The 22548-nt window shown below is 29.1% G+C and overlaps 1 long non-coding RNA gene across 1 annotated transcript; it reads left to right on the forward strand.

Annotated features, from left to right (window-relative positions):
* The first annotated feature begins 3008 nt into the window (after positions 1 to 3008).
* On the forward strand, positions 3009 to 20440 carry LOC118197260 (uncharacterized). The gene is made up of 3 exons (XR_004759555.2): positions 3009 to 3146; positions 7673 to 7835; positions 20272 to 20440. It is a non-coding gene; the product is annotated as an uncharacterized LOC118197260 (long non-coding RNA).
* The last annotated feature ends 2108 nt before the right edge of the window (positions 20441 to 22548 follow it).

Raw genomic sequence — 22548 nt, forward strand, 5'->3', positions numbered from 1 at the left:
TCTTAGGCAGATATAGCCCTCGAGCTCATTATCGTATCCAAATAAACTAAACAAACTGAACGCTGAACATAAAAAGTTTTAGAAATAGAAAAATTTCTCTTCTTTCATGGGCATCTGAAAGCCCAAATTTGAAATTTGGAATTTGTTTTATTACCGATTTCGTATTTTGTAAAACTTTAACGAATTTTTTATTAACAATCTCAGCGATTTAAACGCGAGCAATGGCAACACTCTACAGGGAAAAAATCTTTTTATCTCCAGCTCTCGGAACTGTGTATAGGAAATTCTAAAGATATGCTCATTATGAAATTATTTCGCGACATTGCTGTTGAACTGAATTTTAAGTGCAAAGAACATGATATTTAATAAATAAAGGTAACACACAAAACGTTAAAAAAGCGCCCCTTTGGACGTAATTTAAAATCTAAAACTTTTCAGATTTTTTAAATTAAATTAATTAATTTCTTTATTTTTGATAAATTTGTTCTGCAGAAGAAAATTTTGTGCCGTTTTTAAATTTAATGTTTGGTGTTCCGTTTAGGCATTTTCCCGGTACATTTAAAAGCCAGACGAAGGCTGGCAGCATAGCGGCTAGTAGATAATAAAACAAATTCCAAATTCCAAATTTGGCTTTCCAGATACCCACATTCGAGTGCAGGACAACGGCATTCAAAATCTGATGCCTCTAGCTACCGTTGTTTTTTCGCAATGCGAGAAAGATACATACACTCATGCAGATTCTTCATTATTTAATTTCTTTAAATATAATGCAGTGTTAATGTATAATATAATGTATAAATATAATGCAGGGCCTTTAAATATAATGCATCTTTAAATATATGTGGTGGCAACAATTTGAAAAGTGATTCAGACTTTTATAGTGAGCAAACTCGAAATGCCGAAAATAAATTAATAGCCCTTCTGGGCAAATTGCCTCTTTGGGTTAATAAAGATTAATTATCATGATTCTGTGACGGCAGTTCAGACAATCTGAAAATCTTTTTAATAAAGGTTTTGTTTAAAATGATGAAAAACAAATTAATTCTTTCTACTGTGAAAAGTTAAGATTAATGAAAACTATCTGTCAAATAACGCTGGTTTCATTATAAGAGTAAACGTTCTAACCACTTTAACGCAAGAAGTATTTTTTTATCTTTCAGTGAAATCCATAAAAAAGAATCTTATATTGGCAAACAAAAGAGGTCTTTATAAATCTATAATTATTCATTCAAGATTCATTCTAATCATTAAATTGGAACATATTAGGCCTTAAATTGAAATCTAAAATATTTTCACTGACATCGTTGAATGTATATGTGCTTCTGATAAATCACGTATTTGAGCTCCGTGTTTTTAATTTCACTCAGTAATTTATATCTTATCTGTCACTAAACTGCAAAAAGTGCTGCAAAAAATTCTTTTATATTTTTTTTTATTTTTAAACTTGGATAATTTTGAAATAAGATATACCTAAAATCAATTGAAATAAGGTTCCTTCTTGACTTTTGATTGAGTTTATTGTTATGTATTTTTATATTAAATACATTATAATCATAATATCTATACATCTGCAAATGAATACAAAGTAACTAAATGTGTAATTTTTTTCCTTCCTTTTTTTTTAAAACTGTTTATACATCTGCTTAAGAAAATACATCTTAACCATGAGGCTAACATAATACATGTATTGGACAATAGATTAAGGTTCGCTGCTTATACCTTTACAAGTTTCCCTCTTGTCGCGTCTAATACCCCAGAAATGTTAAGCTAATCTTGATAAAGCTGTGATAAACATAAACAATTTAATATGATTTTAGAATCATACAGGAAATACATTTTGCATCTAAATTTACTCTAAAATGTATTACTTAATGTGCTTTTTAAAGACGTTATGTAGACTGAAGTGGTTACATTGTTCGTAAAAGTGCCTTCAATTCTATTAAGACTGTTTTGTGGCAATATGAAAAAAAACCCACTCTGAAAAATATTACAAGATACAGAAGAGTCAAAGGACAAAACTTCAATAAATAGTACTAATTCTACAGCAACGTACTTTCCGCAAAACATTATAAATAAGATAGTTTCAGCTTGTTTTCTTGTTTACGCTCCAAGAAAAATCTAAGCAAAAACTATTTTTTAATCGGACATCAATCTGCGAAATATTAGAGAAGTTCTCCTAACATTATAAGAAATGTAGTTTCAAACATAAGCCGCCCAGTCGGTATAGTGGTCAGAGAAGCTGACTGCGATGCCGAAGGGCCAGGGCTCGAATCCCGGAGAAGACATGGTTGTAACTGTCCGTCCCTTCATAGGAAAGGTGATAGTGGCTCATTTATCAGGTGCCTCCATGATTAAGAGACCACCACATCCGGCCTTGTATAGATAGATTAAGGGACTGGGTTGCATTTGTAATTGTTCACAATCTGCCATTGAAAAAAAAAAAAAAAAATCAAAAATAATGCATTTGATACTAGGAGTTTCAAGGTATTATACTGGTATAAAAAATTATTGTGCATGATTTTTTTTACTTCAAAATTATACATCTATAATATAAAACTGAGTATTTACTTTTTTAAAATAATAGTAATTTCTCTGCAACTTTGACTAATAAATAATTATTTTGCAGGAAACTTTACAAAAGCATTTATAATTTTTAGCATGAATTTGCTTATTTCAGGCCATTATCATATGAAACAGAAGGAAAATTAATTCCTCTTTCAAAAGCATTAAATTTTGTAAATGTCATCGAATAAAAAAAAATTTAAGATTTTTCAAAGATAAAACTGAACATTTTCTCCAAAATGTTTCCGCAAAACATTTGTTTAAAGATAAAAATGTCTCTACAGCTAACCAACGTGACTTGAAAAATTAATGTGTAAGTTTTGACATAATAGTTGCGTCACACTGAAGCTTTAAATGATGATAAATTTTTCTTTTGGACCAAAAATAAAATGAATTTACAAAAACAATTGTAAGGAATTTAGCCTTGAATATGGTAATCTCTATCTTTCTCTATATGACATTTTTTTGGGGGGAGGGTATGTATGAAAGGTATAAAAATGCTGAAGTCCGCTTATAGAGCATTATTGAATACAGTTATTTTACCAGTGAGTCGAAACAGATAAAAGGCAATAATGCATGCTTTGGTAAGTTATGTTATTCCTTCCAACTCTGTCTTATCCTTAATGATATTTTATTATAAAGAGATTCGCTTTTGTTAACCATATCTACTGTTCCTTATAGATATGTATCTGACTTAAATTTAAATTCTTTCAAAATTTCTTCTTTACATTTTAAGTAATTAGAAATGGCATATATTTTCATGTTTGTTTTGCGCGGATGACTAACCTGCTTTATCTGAGGTAACTATATCTCGAGTGCTTTTCCATTATTACTTTATGAAAGGAACTTATAAATTTTTAAAACCATTCGTTTTTTAACAAAATAAATTTTGATATTTTTGACCCAGTGAATATAATTCTGTTAGTTCCTGCTAATGGACTCGTTTCTTGATTTGATGCACGTAATGATATTGATGGAATCTAGCTTACTAAAACCAAATTGCCATTGTAATTCAAAATGGCAGATATCGGCAGAACTGTTCATATTATCAAGCATTCGAATTATCGAAGGTATTCAGAGAATAAAACTTTACCATTTGAGATTTAAAAACTTAAAATATTCTTAGGGAACCGAAATTTTAAATTAATAAGAGTTCTGAGTGTGTCAAAAGATAGTTATCTTTATTGCTATATTTTTAATTCTTTTTCTATATAATGAACAAAGTCCTAAAATAATTTCCATTTTACATTAAATGGGTATTATTTGAAAAACATAACTCCTATGAGAAAAAGTGCATAATTTGCTTCTGTGCGAAAACGGTTTTTTGAAAAGAATGACTAATGCCGATAGATTTAAATCTTAGATAATTCATAGTAAAAATCAAAGTTCTTTTCACTAGTAAAGTAAGTCGAATAAGATACAAACAATAGTCTTCGATTTCTTTGCTTTTCAAAATTCAGAATGCAAAAGTATATAATCTTCTTTTGAAAAACATGTATATACATATATATACTCGTATATATATATATATATATATAAATTTCTATAAGATAGAGAATCGCATGAACTTCGGGCACATGCCTACTTAGAAGAATTCAACTGATAGATTACAAGCTTAAAACCTTTTACTTCACTTTCGTCATGGAAATTTTGCAGCTTATTTATTTGGTTTTGCTAATATATCTGTATATTAACGCTAATTTCTGAGCACAATTTTTCAAAAATTTTTCATAATTCAACAACTATCTGAATTTCAATTCTTTATATAAGTAAGAGTTCCCTTGTAACATATTTGTTCCCTTATAAATATAAATAGAGCAATCATTTGTGTAAAATGTTTCTTGTGGAAATGTATCACGTAATTAAAAATATACAAAATCTGTATTCTAAAGCTGAGACTTTTAAAATAGACTATTAATAAAAAAGAAGCGCATTTTGTTCTTGTGAAATTATTATGACACTTATCCTATTAAAATTACTTTTAGTAGAATACATCAGTAAGAAAATCAATTTATTTCTCGAAACAAAACATCTTTAAATGCCTATTCAACTGATAAAAAACTCTTAACTCAACATTGACTTTTAAATTTTCTTACCATTGTTTCTTTGAATGATCGGTTGCACTAAACTAAATCCTTAATTATTCTGAAGTAAAAGAATTAAATATAATATATAAAATTAATATTTGACTTATGAATATCAAATGGCTTTAGTTTCAACTATTTGCCTGATAACTTCATATTTATACGAATAAAGAGAAAGCAGTACATTTAAAGAAGTCTTTCAAAGAAATTTTTCTTCAATGAAACTTTTAAAGGAAATATTTTTCAGAATAATTGTATATGTATGCGTGTAAGATAAAAAACGTGTAAATTAAAATTATAATTTAAACTGACGGTAACCCCTTCATTCTTTCCCTCTATTCTAAAAATCATAATAACTTCTCTGGAGTGTGTCATTTCTAGATAAATCTATGTCGCATGGCTTGCGTAACGCTGATGACGTAGCTAATTAGGAACCTACACTTTGACAATTTAAACCAAACCCTTTCTCTTTACAGCCTTCCATAATGGATAAATGCTTCACGTTCAGTTTGAACTTTTGTGTGCTGCTTGGTCGCTGTTTCGTTGTGCTCGCTTCCTATCGCAATAGTATCAAAAATGTAAATTTTCTTGAATAGGTACGATTGGAGTGCCAAGTGAACTGTGACCATAAATGTTAATGGGTAATAAAAATACAATTAAAATTACTTCGACTGCCAAGTTTCTTAGATGTTACGAACTAAACATATTACCATACTACGCAGATTTCTTCCTTTTTAACATGGATCAAGTATCTACGCTAAACAACATTGCTACGCTTCTACATCTCAGTGTTCTTACATCAGTTCTTCCAAAGTTGTGCTTTGATTACATATATTATATTATATTATAATATATATTACATATATTATATTATTATATATATTACATATATTATATTATTATATACATAATTTATTTTGTATTATCTTTATACTTATATATATTAAAATTAATTAATATTATTAAAACTATATTATTTGATAATCTTATGAAATCACAATTATAATTGTATTTATTCGTTATTATAAAATTACAATTTTATGAGACTTGCCTCTTGAGTTAAAATTTTTTAAAAAGTGTTTTAAAGCTTATAAGGTATATAATTCCTGATTTTAAAATAAAACCAAAGTGTGATCTGGATGCATATTTAAATTTAATATTTGAAAATATTTAAGCTAATCAGTTATGATTGGCCTAAATGAAGTTGTAGCCCTCTAGAAATTAAGCACATAGAAGAAAAACTTTTATTAAAATTAAGGGTTTCAAAATGCAAAGAGAATGAAACAAATTTGCTATGATTATTTTATCATCAGTTAACACCTCGTGGAGATTTAACAGATGTTTTAATATATATATATATCAATATTTTCTATTTTACCAGCATATGAAATTCATGAACTGAATACAATAAACACTTAGGAAGGACTTCTTTCGAGGTATTTAATAAGACAATCTAAGCTTAAAAAACCATGACAACTTACAACCTTCAGCTGAATCATTTACATTCATTACTATGAAGCCATGAAATCCACCAGCGGCCGAGCGGTAAAGTCGCTGAACATTGGTATTTCGGTCCGAGGTTCGAATCCCGCGAACGGGCTGGCTGCATGGGTGTTTTCGTGGTTTTCCACATGTGTAACGTGTATACGAGCCAGTTTCCCTTAGAACGTTCTCCACGAAGGCATCCCTCCCCTTAGGCAGATAGCCCTAGTGTGCTTTGCTATAATTAAATACACCAACACCACACCACTATGAAGCCATGGTGATGAGCTGAATACTGAGAATATCAAACGCTAAAATATGTATGCTTTTTTAAGTTTATTGGTTATATACTAGATGATTCAACAGCCCAAAACGTTTAAAGAAAGTGCGTTTTAGATCGTGAGAATTTTCCTCTAAGGAATTTCAGGGCGCAAACTTTTAAAAATAATGTAATTATATTCGACTGATGGAGCGTTGTTCACAAAATTTCTTATAATAAATGATGAATGCAATAGTTATCTCTACGAAACTGTTCTTTGAAGTAATTGTATATGAAGTGTATATGAAGTAATTGTAATGAAGTTCTTCTTTGAAGTAATTTCTAATGAGATATGTATCGACATTAGAAATATTATTTCTGCAGAAATCAATGATGCGTGTATCGGAAAGGGTCTTTTTGCTTTTTCAGTGATGTTGAATAATCTCTGCATATTGAGGATTTAAGCCATCAACCAAGAATCATTTTTAAGCGTTAAGGTTTTTAAGATTTTAGTTACTATTTATTGCTACCATTCTTCCAAAAGTTCAGAGTAGGAGGAAATGATTTTGCAGAATCTCATTCTGCACGACTGTCGTTAAATTCGTTGCTTACATTTTTTTCCAGATTGTAAATAAGGTTGTTTCGTTGAAATTGAGCTATCCTTCTTACAAATTAAGAATAATGATATTATTCTAAGCATAATATGAGTAATTAATATTTCTAAGCATAATGTGAGTAATTAGTTCAAAATTAGAATTAGCGGGCTCAGCGGCATCTAATGGACATAATCAGAATTTAAAAAATTGCATAATCTAGTTTTCTAGAAAACCTTGAGCTTCATGTAGTTCTTTGTTACGTACTTGTGTAAATGTATACTGTAAATTCACTGACCTAGAAATTAAAAAAAAAAAAAATTGCTGACTTTTGGATATCTCTGTGCAACTTATTTTCTACTTATTTTAAAATACACGAATTAATTGTATGCAATGCATTAAACTGAAGGTAATTGTGAAGAATTCGAGTAAAATCCTTGATGCAAGAAGATCGTATAATTCTCTTATTATGCACATGTAGGTTCTTTGCTTACCCTTTGGCATTGTCTGAGCTGTAACTCAATGAAATCATTTTATATAATAGTTTAATATAATAGTTAATTTAATATAATGGTTTTTTTTCAAAAAATAATGTTTAGTATTGTAAGTTTCATTTTTCGACATTTGTAACTAGAAACCAACGAAGGCTATATCGAAATGTGTTCAGTTACTTATATCTACATCTTTTTCAGCTCCTTTTCTTGTTGGTTTTTGCCTACGCAAGTTGTGTTCTTGCCCAGTGGCCTTATTATTACATTACGCATTCCGTCGAATATCCAACAATTTACGGGCATCACTATGATCTGGATGATGATTTCTACAATTTCTACCACTGGAAGAAATAAAACATTTAATGTAAGTTCTTGTATTCTCTTAATGATTTATGGATTTTGTAAGCTATATGTTACACTCCTTAACGTAAGATAAAATTTCGTGCTTTCTTATGACAACAACATGATTACAGATTACTAATAAATTACTACTTCCATACATTTAATTCACTTAAAAATAAATAGCTGACACATTTTCAGCGTCTATTTCAAAACGTGGTTTTTTATCCCAGCGAAAGTCATGTGAATTATAATTTATTGACACAGTTACCTAACACAGAAAGTATAATTCCTACTATTATATACGCAATACCTTTAACAATAATTTTAGGTATTTCCATTATTGATAAGAAATTTCATTGTTTAGCATTTGTTCCACTAAAAATATATATAATGCTCAGGATTTTGCCAAAATTATAGCATGTTTCAAGACGTTAATTAATGCAGAGAGGATAAGGCTACGAAACACTGATATTTCGATTAGAGCTCTATTCTCAGAAGTTAAATCGACTAATTACATGAGATTTTTGGGATTTTTCCTTTATACGTAATACAAACATGGAATAATTTTCCAGAAAATTTTACATGGAGTATCCTTCTCCGATATTATACCATAGCAGCGGTCTACGTGGAAAGAGAAGGCCATTACAGTTTAAAATATGGCGGCGCTTTCTGACCGATGTTGTCATCGGAAAGTCGTCTAAGACAGGATAACTTTAAATTTTCGTTAGAAATGTAATTTTCTTCTTCTCTGGCACATGTAATTAAAATACACTGATAGTAAAGATGCTTTATAAATTGCTTTTATTTTTATAATTATTAAGACATTTCAATTAACTTTTCTCATAAATACAGTCAAAAGTCGTTAATCCAGACTAGTCGGGACTTCGATTCCGGATTATCGATTTTTCCGGATTATAGATCATCAGTTTAAATCTGGTAAAATGGGATGCAGAAATTATAAAATTAAAAATATGAAACCTTAATTTACGAAATAAAGAACAATTATGATCTAAAGGTTATCAAAATTTACAGATAAAAGCTTAATATTTATTTGTTTACTTTATTAAACATTTCTTTCAATGTAAGTTGTTTAAGTTGCTTCGTTTTTTATGTTATAATACATTCTCTTTAATTCTATAAACAGACATAATTTCTTGTTCAGTTACAAAGTTCCGCTGTTCAAGTCCTATAATTGCTGTGTCGAGAATACAGACTAATTTGTCAATCGAAATTTTTTCGTTTTCAATAACCTCTAATACTTTCTTCGCTATCGGAAGCGAGAGGCATTTGATTTAAATCATATCAAAGACGAGATGAAATACTACATGGAGTAAGCAATCATAAGCCAAATAAAATAAAAACATCTGCCCTTAAGATAAGGATAGTGCTGACAGATCAACTTCCAATTCATTGCACGCCACTGCCGCGTTAAAGATAAACAAACGTTAAAGTTTAAATAAACAAAGGATATGCTTTTATCCATTTTTTGCAGCAATTCCACTTTTTGTTTAATGGACTCCGAAAGATACTTTCGCTTTGTATATCCTTTACTTGTTAGCAAATATATATCGGAAATTCTATTTGACATAATCGAAAGTTCAAGCTTACTTTTATAAAATTGCTCTAACAGTCTACAAAAAATAATAATCCGGATCCAATTCGAAGATTAAGGAATAACGCAATCTGCAACATTAACGGAAATAGATAATTAGATAATTTTAGCTTAGCTTATCCCGTCCGTTATACATTAAACGCGCATTCGTAAACGTATTTTGCGCACGCGCACATGCAAATTCGCAGCGGTAAAGGTCTTACGCGCATGCGTCAACGCGACGCATGCGCAGAAAGTTTGTAGCTTTGAGGTCCGGATTATGGGTGTCCGAATTAACGACTTTTGACTGTATAATTGCATAAGAACGCATTAGGGAGCAACGATAATTTTGTAATAATTTAAACACTGACCGAAACTTGCCCCTGTCATGAAAAATTAGTGATTGATTCTATGTAAGAATCATTCTAGACTAATATTTTACCTATATTCAAGTTAATTTATTTTTCTTTAACAACGAAACCTACTATAACCATCAACTTTTACATCTCCAACATATGCCTATGACAGACTATTTAAATTAATTACTAAATGCCCTTAAGAGTACTTTACATGCGAAAGTTACCTAAATCTAATACTAAAAAATGTAAATTCTAACATTTATATTATAAAGAGGTAATAACCTAACAAATAATGCACATGATTATAATATTTAAGAAAGTTGAATTATGTAATGCTTTGAATTACTGATACCAAAAGAAGTGTAGTAAAACTGCAATTTGCAATTGATAGAAAAATACTTGATGTTTTTTAAATATTGTATAATTAAAAATTCGATAATAATGGATAACAAGTTTTACCAGACGTTTTCTTAATATGAACCTCTTTCTATTACACGTAAATGAATATTCTGATAATTGAGTTTCTACATTTTAGAATAGTGATAGATTACTACTCGTATAATTACTTCACGCACGTTTTAACTCAATAACCTTGTTTTTCAGATTCACAGAAAAGCCTTAAGTAATATATAGAATAACTTGCCTTAAAACCTGCTCTTCGTTAAAAAATTTCCTAACCGTTTCTTTCATTTATAATTTCCTCGTTATCCCAAACATATGTCAAATTAAGCAGCGAAAATAAAAGTATGCTTAAATTTAATAAAAAATAATAAACTCAAGCATTCGTATTTATAGTGTTCTTTAACATCATCACATTCTATCATCTCTGGAATAATGGCATCTCTGGAATAATACTCTCTGGAATAATGGCAGATCACTTCATTCAAAGAATACATAATCTAAAATCAAAAACATTTCTTTGCGTACTGCACAAAAAATCTTTGACTAAAATACGCTGTTGCCATGTACATTAAATTCTGCTCTTCGTTATCATGGAATGAAACTTTTCATTTATCATGAATGCTTTTGCTGTCAAATATATATATATATATATAAATTAAGTAATGAAAACACATTTTAATAACAATAAACCTAAATTCAAACATTCATATTTATAATACGATTCTGATGTAACTAAAAAATTCATATGACAATAATTTTTTAAAAGAACAAACTATGTAGAATTTGGACTTACAAATACTATGAGAAAAATATAAAACTATGGGTTACAATTAATATCTTAAAAATAAGTAATGCTTTTTAAATTTTTTAGTTCTTGCTCATTTGAAGCAGAAAATTTGCTATCTGCTAAAACTTTTGAATAATTATTTAAACGAATATTTAAAAATGTGTTCAATATTTTCATAACAATAGTAATGCAATCACCACTGCAAGATTGGAAGATTTCATTAATAAATTTTCCATTATTAATTACATACATTTTAAAATGTGAAATAAGAACTAATACTGATCTTAGGTTTTTTTTAAAATGCTCTTCATATTTGTTTCATATAAATACTCTAAAAATTACAGTAACTATAGATTATAATATTAAGTATTAGTCTGAATGACTTTTTAAGACATTTGCCGTATCTAAATATTTGTACATGGCTTTATTTTCTGCTGTTTGAGATAATGAAAGATTGTCATAAACATTCCTTCAATCAACTTAAGTTAGACAAACTAGATAATTTTTCTTGCAGATTACACACAAAAATTTCAATCAATGTACATAACAATCAATTATGCATATTAAAGCTTGCTATTCATTAATTGATACATTTAAAACAACATATCTTTGAATATCGTCAAACACAGAAGGATCTCATATTACTAAATTAGCTGCACATGATATTTCATCAAAAAAGTATTTAATTGGCACATTCTCCAACATGTCTGAATGTGGTGTTAGTATAATTTTCACTAGAGGTTTTTTTCATAGTCTTTTTAACATCGGTTGTTTTGTTGGAATTCGGAAAACCGTGCTACCTATACCAGTGCAGAAATCTTCTCATACAATCATATCTTTGGAAATTGCCTTTTTCAAATAACATTTGTTTTTGAAGAAGAAAAATTCGCTGGGGGAAAACTTTCAGTACCACAACTGCTTTTATTGAGTCATTCTTTGGAAATTTGTATAACTTGCGTAATTGTCTGTTATAACAAAATTAGAAATACACTTTGGTGTATTTCTAATTTTGTTAATTTTGTTTTGGTGTTTATTATGTTATATTAATAAAATTATCATTAAACAAGAACGTTAGCACACACTTCGTGTTTAGCTATAAGACTGATCGTTCAAAAACGATGAACGGAAAAGATGCTTCATTTCTAAGCTGTTTGACGTGTGTCATGATCTTCTCCCTTTGCGAAGACCAATACGTAACTGTTTCCTTCTGTGTATAATCAAATAATACAATCCACCACTGTAGAAAATTAAGGACTTCTGTGATCCATAACGTTTCAGTCAAAACAACTCTGCCAGATCTTCATCTAAAGGGTAATTTAGAGGAATGATAAGTGAAAAAATAGAGGATTTATAGAATATTTATTCAAATATATTCTATTAAAGAAGTGAATGTCAAGCGCTAAAATTTTTATAATGAGGATCTTTAATTTGTGTGCAAGTCCAAGCCGCAAGCTGCAGCTTTACTCTTGTGTATTACTTCAAAACAGACACTTAAAATCTTTTCGATCCTTCTCCATTTGCAATCAAAATACGTCTAGCCATCACAGCACTTATCTTCTCCATCTCATCTGAGACTGTGATTCAAGTTTACCTTCATAAGTGCGCTTTTCATAAAGTTAAACATGCTAGATGAAAAATTAAGTATGGAAAACCAACAAGCGTCTGCCGCAGCTGTTGTTACCGTGGTTAGAAGGCAAGCCTTGAACGAACTCCTGAAAATGCCTTTATATTGTAGCAAGTTCTGAAAATTACCCTGAAATGCCTATTCTAATGTAACAAACTGTGCCATATTCCCAGGACAGTCCAGTCACTGGTGATTGATTTTGGCTGATGTTTGCTTTTGTTGGAAAACAGGCAAGAATGATTGATCCCCATTTTAGGGAAGGAAGGAAAGTTTCTAAGATTTCGTATCTCATGAAACACGTCATCCTCTATAATTTTTGTAAATATTTTTCCTTTTTCCGTAATTTTGAGTTACCTGTGTGCCATATACTATTTAAAAAACGAAGGACTGCAACAAGATCTTACCAAAATATGAAATAAACCGACGCAATTCTAGGCAGCCGACTACCTTTTACCTGCAAATGGAATTACGTATGTTTCGCGTGTGCGTAGAAACATAGCTGGTTTAGCTTAAAGCGGGTACATTATAGAAGTTCCAAGCTTGTGTGGAGGCGCGTTATCTCTAAAGGCGCACGAAAACGTCTGTTCCTCAAGCACAACTTCAAACATTTGCATGCAAAATTTTAGTGTAGCAAGTAATATCTACTGCATTTAAAAAATAAAGCAAAAAATAATAAACTATTTCAGTTGCGATTTACTGAAATGTTTAATTTGTTTAATAATGTTGTTAAATTTGTTTAATAAAAAAACAGTCTTCACAGAACAAGTCGTACTTTACCTTTTGCTCGATATAGACGATTTTTAACCGCCTAATTTTGTTTTACACGTCATCATTGATATTCCAACCTTTTCCCTTCAGTCTTCTACTCGAGTTAATTTATCAAAATTGCAACACTTAACTATGACGAAATTCTGAGAATCATCTACAATGCAAGAAAGTCACATTATTTTTCAAATAAAAAGTATTTTGCCTACAAATGCCGCTTTTATGGGCAACCACGAAATGAAGTTTTATTTTGAAAATAGTATTTGATAGCTATGCAACATTTATATCTGTCGCAGCAAAAAGGTAATTCGTAAAGGAACATGGTTTGAATCATCGAAACCGAATTTTCTTAACGTTTCTGAGGTCCATTTATGGCTGGAAATGATATTAAAAATCTTTGTCCTTTCTCTTTAGTTGAGGTAACGAAAAAGATTTTTTTTCTGTTTCTGCAAGTGTATGTTACAAATGCTGTTTTGAGGCTTAAAATAAATGTTTTTGTTTTAGAGTATAAAGCATTTGTTTCTTTTTTAGCCCCATACGGCTATTGGTCTCGAAGTACTCTTGCGTTATTTCACTTTTCATTCGAATTTGTTGCCGTTCGGAAAGCCATAAGATATTATCATTTGATATTTAATCTGTTATTAATTAACAAGTTAAAATATTTAAAAGCAAAAGAAGCAGTTCTTAAGAATATTATTTTTTTACTTTTTAATCTAAATGATTTAAATAAAAATGCATTTATTTCGTTAAATGTCTAATTAAAAATATTAAATTTTTTTTAATAAAATTACATTAGATATTTATTCACTTTAAAAAATGCAGAAGTTGTATAACATTCCTATATTAGTCTAGATGCATATTAATATAACTAGAAAGCCCGGCGGTCATATGAAATGACCGCTGTTCTAGATATTATAAATTGATGATTATAAATTGATTATAAACAGATGATTGCTAATTCAAACAAATGTTCACGTCCCCCCCCCCGACACGCTCAGTTTGCGTTCAGCTGAAAATTCAGTTTAAAATACAATGTCGGAATAATGTCGGGTAAAATTTTAAACTCTTTACGCGAGAGGATGTTTAGCATAGGAGTTTGGGTAAACCTACCTGATGAGATGTACTACGCACAACTCGTTAGTTGGTTTCGTCTCCTTTAATTTTTCAACGTTTTCAAGTTTCTAGGTAATTCATATGTAAATATAGTTAAATGCATAATAAGCAACAATTGTATGAATTAAAAATATTTAAATGTTCTTAAATGCCATGATAATTTAATTAAAACTATGATAACTGCATGTATGCTATCAGTGTGTTTGGACTATTTGAATGCCGTTGCAACTTCACCCCCATTGTCTAGCACAGTTGCGCAAGCAACCAATAAACTATCGGCGACAAACAGACACTTAAGCCGCATATAATAACGTTATCCTATAAAATGTTTCGTTATTCCACTTTGAGATTTCTATCGATAATCTCTACTGATAAGCCGTATTAAACTTTAAAAGAGATTCTTTGGGCGATCGTTAAAATCCGAAATCTTTCAGAGTTTGTTTTCTTTTTATATTCTAACTTAAGTACCATAAGATTGTTTATGTTATATTTTTCGAATATTGTTTGCATTTTCCACATTGATGATATTCCATATTGATCGTTTCATTGAGGATGGCATGATGCACCGTCACCAAAACAAAACAAAACAAAAAAAAAAAAAAAAAAAAATGCTTTGGCGACATTTATGTTCAGATAACGAAAAAGTACCAAAAAGATTAACTTTAACATACTGAACACACGCATTTTGCACTCCGCTGCTATGAGGTAAAAATTAAAATACTACTAGTTCTTATAGCTCTCTATTTTTTTCATCCCAGAAAATTCTTCTTAGCCCATAAACACACGTACGCATTTGTGAAACGCTTGTAAATGAGAAGAGTAATTATTTGCCCTAATTTAAATGTTTTAAAACATTTCACTTAAATTTAAATTAATGAGTAGTTTTGTACCAATTGGTATATTCGTATCACTTTTATAGCATTTTATTTATTTATTGTGATTTTTATATGGATTCTTTCAGAAAATTTTTATTGCCCAGAATTATACATATATTTAAGCATATATAGTAACTTAATTGCCCCCAGACATTTTGTAAAATTCTGCAATAAGTCTGTTATACTTTGTTCCAAAAATAGTGAGAGGCAAAATTGCTTACGTGTCTATAAATCACTCAAGTAAATTAGAGATAAAAACAGATTAGGAAGTGTCCATGGAATACTTTTCGTTTACACCATCTGTTAAATAAACTTAAAAGTTACATTGATAAAAGATGGAACTGAATAATGTATTCACCAGTTTATTATCAATTCTTTTTGACTGGCGTAGTTCCTACCCCTTCGCGTGTTGTGACGAGTTAAACTGGACTTGACAATGTGAATCATCTGATATGCCTCTCCCATTACAACAACTTAAAACAACTTTGTATTAGAACACCTGTTTGAATAATTAATACGTGAGAAACGATACGAGATCTAGTTATGATAATCTTGTAAAGGAAAGCAAACTTTAACTATCGAGTTATTATTCCATCTCTGTCAGTTTGAAATAATAAATAATTTGATGTCAGTATCAATTTGAGTAGCTTTTCCCCACGCAGTTAAACTGCAGATGACGAGATATTACCCGTCTGTCTCCTTTCATAACGAATGATCGGTTTTAAGTAATGATTTTAATTCTCAAGTACACAATGCATAATTTCTTTTACATTCTCATCTCATTACTACTTTCCCTTTTTCATTAAAATTGCCTCTATATGTTCCTTTAAGCTTGTTTGAAATCTTAAGCGAGCTTTGAAATCTGTAGTCTCTTTTGAAATACTTAGATCTGTATTTTTAATTGAATGACTGTAGTTTGTTCTAAAATAAGCACAATATTTTTTTCGTTTCAAGATTTCTCTCATCGTTCTCTGTTCTTTCTGCTTGCAGTTATTATTTTATTACTACTGTTGTTACATTTTGGAATGTATCATCGTAAAGATAACTTACGAAATTTTCTTCAGATTAAAATCTGTATCATCAGTTATGTTACCGCAGACCAGGGTGCTAAGAAATTTCCTTATGAAACAAACGCTGATATTTAATGATTTTTATTAATTTTTAATAAAAGTCAAAAGATCCATACCGAAGTATATAACCTGTCACGTTTGAAACATTTATTATCTAATAAAGTGCTGTAAATGATTAGATTATGAATATATTATAATTAAATTTATTATTAGCTATTCAACTAAACATATCCCTTAAAGGTATAATTTCTTCAGAAATTCTTTTACAATTTTTTTAATTGCTAATTATTTTTAAATAACAATTATAATTTAAAAGGTAAATGTATGGAGCATCGAATGGTAATACTTTGAGAATTCGATAATTTCCAGGCCATACGTAAAGGGATACATAAAGTTTTTGTTTTATGCAACATAGTAGCAACATATGATAGAGCAAGAAGTAATACTAGATGAAATTTGTAGAATAACGTGACAAAAACTACGATATTGACTTTGTCGTAAAACTGGGAAATTCTCTTCTTTGTCATTAAGGTTATAACCATCAATTGAATCTTAACTTACTCAGTTAGATAGAATGATTGGAATATTCAGTTTTTTTTAAATTTATTCTAAAACTTCTTCCTATAAATTAACGGCATAAAATTCATAATAATAAATATGGTTTTCAAGGCTTTAAAATGGCGATAAACAACTTTCCTTAATTGCTTTGAAATCAATATCAACCTTTTGATCGTTATACCATTATCTAAATGACAACTTTTGTCAGCTTAAACTAATATACAAAATACGATATTAAGACTTACGAAAGGCACCTATAATTGAAAAGCAAGATGCTGAGTTTATATCGCTATTGTATAGTATTTATTATCAAATTTAATAAGTCCTAAAGTAAATATTCATATTCAAAGAATTTATGCTTTGTGTTAAACTAAAAATTAAACATTTCTATAACTAAAGAAATCAAATTAGGGAAAAAACTTTCACTTTTTTATTTTCACATGACGTTGATGGGATTTTAGTAGATAAATTCCTTGTGTTTGAAAATATTAACTACAGTTGTGTACTTATTCGATATTAAAAATTATCGTTTGTATTATATATCAATGATGTTTGTTTGTATGATCGCATCGTACGGCGTTTTAGAGATGTCTGTTATGTTACCTCTAGTGCTGTATGTTCAGCTCACAGTACTTATGCCTAAAATACCTTATGCGTAGGTTAATGATACTGTTAGTGTAAGTGTCTATATTATATGTTCATCCTGCAGTATCCATGCCTGAAATGTTTCATGTTTAGATACCAAATATCTACAAAGAGCAAATACTATTCCTTTGTATGTCTTAGCAACATTATGCAACTAGCCTTTGTTTGGCATTATATGCTTTTAAAATTTCTAAATGAACTCTCGATGCGGTGCACTTGGAGCACGAGGAACTGTTTAACCTAGATACTTGGGGGCTCCAGGCAATACCCGAACAATCTATAAAAATTCATTTCTGTAAATTTCTGAGTTTGTCAATCAAAATTCATTTAATTCGTTCAAAATATAAAATAAGTGAAAATTAAATTCGAAATTCAAAATTCGGGCTGTTAGTGCATACGTTCGGTCGAACGACTGCATGTCTGGAAACTTTGGTGACACTAAGTGCCATTTTTCCGCAGTGCGAGTAATATTCATACATGGATATACATTCTTCATCATTTAATAATAAAGATGAACACAGTTTTCAAGCTTTGATTAAAAGACAAATTACTCTCCTTGAAAACAGGATATAGGTTTTCAGAAAATTTGTATGCGGAATATAGAATCAACAGAAATTGCACGTTGACAAGTTTATTTTTTGCCCGTACATCACTCTGCATTTTAAGCAGTTTCCTTTACTTTTGCATTTGTCTCAAATTATTTATTTGCTTGTTTTACTTCAACTGGAACTCATTTAAAATGTGAGATATCATCAAGCATACATTTGTGCACGCTGAGTGATTCATTTCTGAAATTAAAAAGAAGAACGACAGATCAAGGAAACGAAATCTTCTCCAAACAATTACGTAATTTTGGAAAATAAATCACAGAATTTTCAATATAATTTGAAATTAAGTCAATTATCTATCTACATTAATGTTCTAAGTGTTTTCATAAAAATCATTAAAAATGTATTTGCTCTTTGAATTTCGGAAAAAAATTTGAAACAACACTCAAAAATTCCTTTACATCAAATTACCATGGGCAGAGAAATATTAAGGCTGTATGATTAGATTAGACTGCCTAAAGAAACAAAAACAATAAAATGCTTAAAAATGAGAAAAAAACTAGAAGATTTTGATGGTTTAATATACTTTTCATATGAACATTTATTTTAATATATATATAATTTGGTGTGAAATACGTAATATATGGCATAAGATACGCAATATACGGTGTGAAAAATATCATTTATATATTATATAATGCTTCAATATTCACGAAATTTGTCTATTGGATATATGGTAAATTAAAAATGCATTTTAAACTGCCTCAATTAGACTACATTAGTCTGCATATTTCTGAAAATAAAATAAGGATTTAGACTTATGACATGTGCGTTTATTGTTTTTAGATCTTTAACTTATTAAGCAATAACATATTGATCAAATTTAAAAGAAAATTTATGATCTTTCAAATTATTAACTATTCAGAGTCATTTTTAACGATGGTAATCAAAACCTTTGACATGATCCGGTATATCCCAATTTAATTTTAGTTTAATAATCTGTCTAGGTTAACTGCTTCCTCATGAACAGATCACGTTTCAGGAAAGCAAATCTTATTAAAACTTCTATGTTCTTTTTCATTTATATTCTGGTTGCACTCAACGAATAATCGTATATATTCCTTATTATAATCGTGAGAATTTTATGTTCTCACATTCTTTCAACACCACAATAATCATCGAATCACCATATGTATTTAATATTATACTAATCAAACACAGTTTAATCTAGCAAGATTCTGAATCTCTGTCCTAAATTATCTTTTCATCATCAGTTATTTTTTGTGGCATTATTTTAGAGCTAACATTAAAAATCATTTTAATAAAAGGAAGTTAAATATCCAACGATTGCATTTAAATATGCTTCTAGCAAAATTTACCATAGTCAGACAGCTTTTGCTATATAATAATTTTTGAGTATAGCTGTGGCATTGCTGAAACTTGATGGTACTAAGCAATCAGCCAATTTGTAGGCTGATTTTTCTGCAGTAAATTCATATCAGTAACTATCATATTACAACCATTGATTTACATAAATTCCTCTGAATACCATTCTTTTACTTTTCGCCTTCCCAAGTAATTTTTAAATGTTTCAAAATTAATATTTAATATTTAAGATACAATTCTTCGCTCATTTTACTTAACTGCCTTTTTATCATATTTTAAACTGAAACCATGTATAGTAACTTTAAAAGGAAATGCGAAAATTTAAGGGAAAATTTAAAAATTAGTAACGATTTAATTTTTTTCTTTTCGTTTTTATTTAAACATTGTTTACTGTGTGTTAATATTACTTTTAGGGACTATTATATGAATGTGTCGGAAGGTAATTTGTAGTTTGTATATTAATATTATTATAAAACTGAAGTATTCATAAAATGGATTAATATGATAATTAATGTTCATATATTACATCTTATTTTAAATAAAAAATACCTTTTACTTTACATACACAGTGTACAAATCTTCAGCTAGAGTAATTATTCTTATTAAAATCTAATTATTTTATCCATTGTAAATGTTTTTGTTCACTAATGTCACATCATTTTAATTTGAATGAAATATTAAATAATATTAAAAATAATTATATGATCTGATTTGGTATTTTCTTATTCCTTACAGATTAAAAAAAGACAGTGAAGATTGATGGTCAAGGATACAGAATGCAGAAATTTATCTTACCGCTTTGTTTTAACCGTTAAAGAAATGTTCTTGAATGTTTAGTTCTTCTTCTGTTGATTTACTGTACTTTTTAATTCAAATTTAACAATAAAAAGCAATAGAAAGTTCATTCTAATGTTTTTAGTCTTTTATTTTTGCTACTTTTGCTTTTCGAAAGAACAGTGCAAGGAATTTATGCCATTCTTTAAATACGAATATATAGATAATAAACAAATATGTTCTTAAAATAAAAACACGCATAAATAAAATAAGGAATACATTAGAAATAGCACAAGAGATGAAAGAGAGTTGATTCGCGTTTATTTATAAAATCAGACAAAACTGAACCTTCTTGCATTGGCTAGCAGAGTTTTCATTAAATAATTTTAAAATTGACCTGTCAATGAATCAGTGAAAATGAATATATTTTTATTAAAATTAATCCTAATCTGATTTGAATTCTGTTCAAAATTTGATATCTTAATGTTATAATATCTAAGTAAAAACTAAAGGTTTATGAGCATTTCAGCATTGTGTGAATTGTGTTACTTTCTTCGTTGAAATTAATATCAGCTTCAGTGAACATGCAACAGATCATTTTTGTTAAGACACAATAACACGCCGAATAAATACTAATTCAGAAGTCAAACAACAAAAATCATCGTTATATTTACAAAATTTTCACAGGACTAGTTTCGATGGTTTTACCAAACCACCATCCTCAGCTGCAAAATTTGCGGTTTTGCAGCTGAGGATGGTGGTTCGGTAAAACCATCGCAACTAGTCCTGTGAAAATTTTGTAAATATAATGCCGATTTTTGTTGTTTGACTTCTGAATTAGATCATTTTTGTGTTCTTAAAAGCGAGCAAATGGAATTGAACACGGATAGCTGTAAATCTTCTTTCATTAAGAATGGCGCATATCCCAATTTCAGGAATCATGTCCGAAACGAGTTCAGTTGTTGATTTCCTGGATCGCGGATTAATAGAAATCTTAGAAGCCTTGTAAATCTTAGAGGCAATCAGATGGGTCGCAAGAATTCTTAATCTCAGCCTGCTACATTTCTTCCTCTGAGCTTTTGTTAAAAAAAGAGTTTTATAATGACAAACTGACAGTCTTAACAACTCAATGAAAAAATAAATGATTGCTAAAAGTATTAGGTAACGTTTACCAGTTAATGAAGACACAAATATGGTTATATTGTATTTCACGTCTTTTTTCATCAATAACATGAGACAATGTATGTGTTTTTGACTATATTAGTAGTATTTACGATGTTACTACTTGAGACAAAACGCACTTTTCTTTCGGGTTACGGTTTAATAAATGAAGTTTTATGTATTTAGTAATTCTGTTTGATTTTAAAAATTTCCTGTCTTCCATCCGGTTTAATGTCGTTTTCCTCTAAGCTTAAAATGTTTGGTGTATTTTAATTACTCGAAAATTTTCCCCTGTACGATCATATTGGTTCGCTCTGCTTCAAAATACCAATATTTAATAGTTAGATTTAAGAAAACTGAAGGAATTTGTCTTAGCTAATAAATTTTGCTGAAGTAATTGGGGAGGGGGTAGTAAGGTAACCTTAGTTTAACGTGTGAATTTAATTTTATATAAAATTGAATTATTTAATTAAATTAAAATTTAATTCAGTCGCTTTATGGTTAAATAAATTGCAGTGATATTTTATTCATAATAAGAAATTAAAGTAATTAACAGATTTTCATTTTTAACACAAATTTAACTTACATTAACAAATTAACATTTAACTTACATTAACAAATTAACATTTAACTTACATTAACAAATTAACATTTAACTTACATTAACAAATTAACATTTAACTTACATTAACAAATTTACTTAATTGTCAAAATTAAGACATTACATAATTAAGGGATTCTTAACACTTGATGCTTTGTTTATATGCATGCATTCAAAAAGATATCACTTCTTGTAAAATCTACGACGGTTATGTCTCAGAAAGCTGAAATTGCAGAATATAAGAAATAACAGTAGGCAATAAAACATGGATAACTAGTATTAAAGATAATAAAGGGAAAATTAATCTTTCAATAATTAAATTGGAACCTGAAGTACCATAGTGAATTTTCAATTATCATTTATTTCTAAATTAGTACATACTTTAACTTTCGAACAATAATAAAATGGTGTAAGTTCTTTGCTAGGCTAACCGGAGATGATCATTTCGTATCGTATATTTTATCAACTGCATTAAT

Source organism: Stegodyphus dumicola, chromosome 8 (assembly GCF_044657685.1).
Source record: "Stegodyphus dumicola isolate Sdum_Otavi_A_Nest chromosome 8, ASM4465768v1".
NCBI lineage: Eukaryota > Metazoa > Arthropoda > Arachnida > Araneae > Eresidae > Stegodyphus > Stegodyphus dumicola.